Consider the following 6,478-nt stretch of genomic DNA (forward strand, 5'->3'; position numbering starts at 1 on the left):
GGGAAGGGCGTGGTCCTCCCCGAGGCATCACGGGAAACAAGGGTGTCCGCGGCCGCGGGGCACGACGGGAAGGAGGTGGTGCACCCCTAGCGCCATGGCGGGCGGCGAGGGGAGGTCGGTCCCTGGCGAGGCAGCGTTGCGGCCGTGTCTGGCTGTCATCTCCCGCCACCCTCGGCCTCCCTCAGCGCATGGGAGACTTGGGGTGAGGCCGCACACTGGGTCTTTGGCTGGACGTGGCCTCCTGTGAGGCCGCCTTGCTTGCCTCATGGCTGCCATCATGGTGGTCTCAGGCGTCAGCTTGTACCACCCAGCCCCTTTAGGAGCAGCCCAGCACGGCGGTGATCTGGGCATCAGTGGCCCCTCAGTACCAAGCCAAGGGCACTAGGGCAAGGTTTAAGGTGTAAGAAGCAACCTAAGTGTAAGCTGCATATGTGGTTTGGGCAAAAATGCTATTGGAAGGCTGTAGGCAAAATAACATGTGGGGAATGGCGCCTTGTGAGCTTTAAAATCCTATGTTTAGCATATTTTTGCAACTTTGTTCCTAGTAATCTGCTTTTCTTCAACTAATTTTGAAAGTCTTACTGATTTCTTTCTCCTCTTGAAAATGCCATGGGTCCTTAATGCTCAGTGTGTGTATTCCTTAATTGATTTTGTTAGTAATCTTGCAATATATACAGGTATTTTTATACTAATTTGGAAAAACTGACCTAGAGAGTGACTAAATGATCATGGTTCCTTATAGTTATCTTACAAATGTTAACATCCAGGCTTCAGTTCCAACCAAGAGACGACTTTTTAAAATTGAAGTTTGTGTTCTGCATTATCTGATCAAAAGCAACTTTACAACGTTTGTTCCTGCATCAAACTGACAAGTACATTGTTAGACAGCATTTCTTATTTTTCTGACCAGGTTCATTCCTATCGTCTTGAAGGGAAGCTGACAACAGCTTTAAGACCACAAGACGCCACATTCTTTTTTACGTTTAATACACTTGAATGCCTTCCATGCCAGTCACAACATCTGAACGGCACAACTTCACACCAGCATGCAAATTTAGTACATTGGAGATGTTCCAGCTTCTTCTGTTGACAACTGAAATAATTCCACAGTGCACACAGCGTCTTTGTTGCTTCTTCACAGTGCCTTCTGCTGCACGAGAGCCAATTATTCACAAAGGTGTTGAGTTAGACAAGACAATTGTCTGCCTCACGCAGTACAAGGCCACCGAGGTCATTTGATATTATCAAAGAGCTGGTTAACTTAGGATGTATTTGAAATAGCTCCATATTGCGTGGCAAAGTCCTGGACTCATCCTTTGCCTTGGAAAGACCTTGTTCTTCTAAGGACACAGTGACATGAAGGTGAGAATCCAGTGTACTCCATTTTCCCTCAGACCTCTGTGTGCCTTACGTGCAATAATAGTCTCACCTGGGTCTCCATTCTGCATTCCTTCTGTTAGAACAAATGTAACCTGAAGTTACTGTATTTGCCTTTTTCCTTGGGGGAAAATGAACTGATGTGTTTAGTCTCTTTGTTTCTTTGCTGTTTCTGAGATTATTTTGATTCAATTGGAAACATTGGTGCATTTCCTTTCCATAAGGTCTCCTAAATTTTGTTAGTGTTGGGTTTTTTCCCAGGCTTGATGAATAACAGTAACTCCAAGTCCACTTCCATTTTGAAAAGTGACAGTAAAATGGCATCATAGGACCCCTTCTTCTTGCTTCTCAGTGAGGCTGTGCCGGGACTGGCTGCAGCCATAGAAGACAGTATATGTCTATATTTGGAGGAAATCATGGGAATCTTTAAAAAGCAGTATCTTTCATTGTCCCACAGCAGAGAAACCTGTTGACTTTGCCAGTTTACTAACTTAGATTTGCGTATTTGTAGCTATGTTCAGGACAGATACTGGTACACTACTCCAAAAACTCTGGTGTCTTTGGCCCTGCTTAATAAAGCAGATAGGCATAGGTTGTCGAAGTCAGCTGAAGACCTGTTCGCAGCTAGCAGAGTTAGAAGTCTTGCAGCTTCAAGAAGAAGGAGGCCTTAGGCAGGGAGCCATCCCCTACCTAAAGGAGGCTTGTTTTCCTGCCTGTTAAAAGGCAAGTGAAGCTCTTTACTCTTGTCACTATTGAGTGAGTGAAGTTTCCACATCCTTTTGCTTGAGGGAAAGTAAAACAGATTTTGGAGTTTTACTTCTAAGTGCTCTGATGCTTGTCCCAGCTGGGAGAGGCAAGCCTGCAGGAAGGAACAGTCTGAGCACGTGGCTGCTCTCTCCTTCACTGCCATGTGTTTGAGATCAGACATCTCTCTGGGTAAAGCTGACTTAGGGGCTTACGGTCCCTTGAACTTCTTTGACTAATCTCCCATACACTACATACGGTCAGTTAACAAGGATGAAGATGTTTCTTCTACCTAGAAGTCCTGCAAATTTTGAAACTTGGAATTTAGTTTGCAGGCTTGGAGGGGAGGTGGTGCTTAGTTTATTGTTTATCATCATTGGTCATATTCTGTCTTCTGTATCACTTGTTCAGCTGCAGTGTCATGAGATGAGGTAATTAATATTAAAGCACCCCTACTTGTTAGTTTACACATTTCTGATGCATTTAAAATCTGTAAAAAGGGCTGTTGACAATGCACAGGGGAAAATATAATTTAATACATTCTTTTTGCATCCAGAATTACTTTGCAAAGCTGATGGTGCACAGGGGACCATACTCCTAGATGAAAACCAAGCCTTGCTGAAATCTGCAAGCTATTCCCAAGCACAGATTGCACCGTGAATGGATGTGGGCAGGAGTTGGATGAATAAGGAGGTATTATTTCTTACTGCATCTACCATTGAAACAGAATAGAACTGGGCAACTGTTCAATAGCAAAGTATAATGTAATTAATCTGTTTTTCTCATTACCTTTTTTTTTTTTTTTAACAGAAGTTAGGGCTTTACTCAGACCAACAGTTCACCTAAACCCATCTCCAATACTTGCTATAAAAGAATGGGATGAACATAGCTGTTGTGTCACTTCAGTTTCCTCTTTATTAATGTTTAAGTGACTAACCCTGAATTCCTTAACTGTAGGATGTGATAGTTCAATAAAGTCATGAAGCCTTTCCAGAAATATGTACACAGAAACAGAATGCAGTAAGTAAAGTCCCTGCAGAAAGAAATGTAAAGAAAATAGAAAAAAACCCCACCCTTGGCATACAGAGAAAAAATGCAAGACAAAAGCCAAGTAAGAAAAACCATTTGAAAAATCCCACCACCACAAAAAAAACACCTTTGTGTTAAACTTCTGAAGCAGGTTCCAAAGAGCAAACTCCACAGTGTGTAGGACAAGATCAGGACATTAATAAATAATGCATGTTCTCCATCACAGAGATTTTAATTTATCATATCAACATGAGTTAATTAATAATTAAAAAGAGCATTGTGATCCTCAAATGGGAGGTCCTATAAAATGAAAATTCAAGCAGTTTAAGATGGAGCAGATTGCTGTCAATTAAAAAACATGTTAAGGGATTTACTGTATTACTATTTTAATTGTATTTTAAGCAGCAAGATTTTCGTGTTCATTTAAGCATTATAGCATGACATTTGCAATCCAAACATTGCAGGATTAAGTCCCATTGAGTACAGTAAAACCAGGGGAAGTAACTGATTATAAACACAAATAAAACTAACACAGATACCTTTTATGAAATTCTAAGACTAAGCAAAAAGCACCACTTATATTTCATAGAATCATAGAATGGTTTGGGGTGGAAGGGACCTTAAAGATCATCTAGTTCCAACCCCCCTGCCATGGGCAGGGACACCTTCCACTAGACCAGGTTGCTCAAAGCCCCATCCAGCCTGGCCTTGAACACTTCCAGGGATGGGGCATCCACAACCTCTCTGGGCAACCTGTTCCAGTGAAGAACTTCTTCCTTACATCTAATCTAAATCTACCCTCTTTCAGTTTAAAGCCATTACCCCTTGTCCCACCATGACATGCCCTTGTAAAAAGTCCCTCTCTGGCTTTCTTGTAGGCCCCTTTTAGGTACTGGAAGGCTGCTATAAGGTCTTCCCAGAGCCTTCTCTTCTCCAGGCTAAACAACCCCAACTCTCTCAGCCTGTCTTCATAGGAGAGGTGCTCCAGCCCTCTGATCATCTTTGTGGACTCGCTCCAATAGTTTCTGTCATCCAAGTTTATTTTAATGATTCAGTTAAATTTAAATTTTTAACTATATAACTTTCACTACAGACTTTCCCTTTTAAAATTACTTGAGATTTAAATAATTTAATTACTTCTACACGTACAAAATTATTGCTTTTCCTCATAACAAAGACACTGTAGTTTTCAGAATAATGCACGAATATCTGTACTGAATGTAGCTACAAATATGCAAATCTAAGTGAGTAAACTGGCAAAGTCACCATGTTTCTCTGCAGTGGGACAATGACAGAAATTCTGCCTATGGACACATATGCTTTTGATTAAACAGTTTAATATTATTTTTGGACATTTAAACTAACTCGGAGTAGAATTAGCTTAATAACCATGGTCTTCATAAATGATGATGGATGAGGTGTTCAAGCTATTTGTTGGCTGAATGTGTGCTGCTCTTTCTGAACACACCATATACAAGGCTTTTAACTGACTCAGGTTTTAGTGTTAGGAAGTTTTTAGTAATAAAAAATGCTCCACAGAGTGATTATCATGAAAGAGCTTCTCTGGGAAGTGGTATAATTCCTGTCACTTTAAACTTTTAAAACAAGGAGAAAATCCTAAGAGGAAACAGTTTTGTATGTGCATTACTTGATCTAAGTATGTATTTTCAGCTCGATGCCATTCAAAACAATTTTACCACTGACCAAAAGTCAGAGTCATCATTAAACTACAATATTTTGTATTTTATACAGAAGCTGAATGACTTGGGTGAGGTTCTAAAGAAACTGATACACAAAATAAATCACTCTCCAGGATTTCAGACAGCTAGAATTTGGGAGGCCCTAGTTCCCCATCCTGAGAAGGTGATCTTCTGATTCTGCATCTTCTCTTGACCTGTCTGTGTGGAGAAGTGTGATACTGTTGTCCTTTTCACATTAGTTTTCTGTTTGATGCTAATTATGCTGTCTTGAACATCTTCATCTTTTCAAGGCAAACATTGGTTTTGCTCTATGACAGATCACTTTAAAAATTCAAGTGGACAGGCATTTTTAATTAGAGTCAAACCAAAGTCAAATCAGGCTGAAATAAACTGCATTCTGGTCTAGCACAACATTAGCCCTTAAATAAATAATGAGAAGCCTGGGCTGTCTCTGTACGGCAGATGGCATTACAGGTAATATTTATCATACTCCAATTCCAAGGCTAAGATACTAGGGAGGGAGGATTGACGTCAGCTACAAGTGAATCAGTCTCACTACAAGCGGAAAAACTGCTTGTGCCTTCAACAATTGTACAGCACTTAACGTTTAGCGCTCCCCGTTGCATTTATTAGTCTGTCTGAGCAAGCCTAGCAGGAAGAGTTCATTTTGTTTTGCAGTTTAAATGAACTGATGTAAATGGATCTTGGACTTTGAGGTGGGAAGATTCCACCCAGCTGCAGTAACCAGGGGGATGCCCTTTGCCCCAGTTTTTGTGCCAAATTTGTACATTTGAGAATTTTAAACAAATGGCACTTGGCAGGATATTGACCCTCGGGGTACAAGAATAATACTGAGTGAGACAGCAGGGCATGTACTGGGAGGGATTTACAGGGAGATCTATCAGGACTGATACTGAACAGTGGGGAAAACCAACTCAGTCCTATTTCATTAAAAATGGTTGTTCTTTGTCTCACAGGAGCTGAGTGATCATGTGAATGAAAACCAATAGCAATTTTTCATCTGGGTAGAGCATCATTGTGCAGGAGTGAAAGAGTTCAGCAAAGGTTACTAATTATTATGTAAATGACGTAGTCGTCTTTGGCCGCCTGGGCAGACCTGGGTGGGTGACCAGGGTTGGAGAAGTATGAACTGCTCATGGTATGCTGGGGAGCTCTTACCAAAACAGGGAGTCATGCTCTGCCAGGTGTGTTTGATGGCCTTAGCTTCCTCCTGAGTTTCTCAATCTGTGAGCCATGGCTGATTGGCAAAGCAGTACAGAGAGTGTTCCGTCCAGCTCTGGGAAACACGTGATGAGGCATGGAGAACTCGGGTTTACTTGGAAGTGCGGTGGGGGATCAGAGGTTGAGAAGCAATGCAGACCCAGCCAGCGTAGCACAGATCACCTTGCACTAACCAGAGCTGCCTCAGGGCACCCTGGCACGGGAGGCAGTATTGAAATCTGCTGCGTTGAAGGGGCTAGGGCAGGCTGGACTTACCCTAGAAGGGACCTGGACAAGAAGGAGGAAGAATGAGAATGAGGGGAGGGAAGGAATGACTCTGGGGGGGAAACTCTGGAAACATGCACTTCCCTTTCCTGCTGGAGATACGGGCAGGGGTGAGGCAGCAA

General features: G+C 42.1%; 1 long non-coding RNA gene across 1 annotated transcript; it reads left to right on the top strand.

Moving 5' to 3' along the window:
* Positions 1 to 71: 71 nt before the first annotated feature.
* On the top strand, positions 72 to 4,259 carry LOC142036434 (uncharacterized). Its single transcript, XR_012652151.1, has 3 exons — positions 72 to 202; positions 911 to 1,362; positions 2,678 to 4,259. It is a non-coding gene; the product is annotated as an uncharacterized LOC142036434 (long non-coding RNA).
* Positions 4,260 to 6,478: the final 2,219 nt, after the last annotated feature.

The sequence above is a fragment of the Buteo buteo genome, chromosome 11, assembly GCF_964188355.1.
Source record: "Buteo buteo chromosome 11, bButBut1.hap1.1, whole genome shotgun sequence".
In the NCBI taxonomy this organism is placed as follows: domain Eukaryota; kingdom Metazoa; phylum Chordata; class Aves; order Accipitriformes; family Accipitridae; genus Buteo; species Buteo buteo.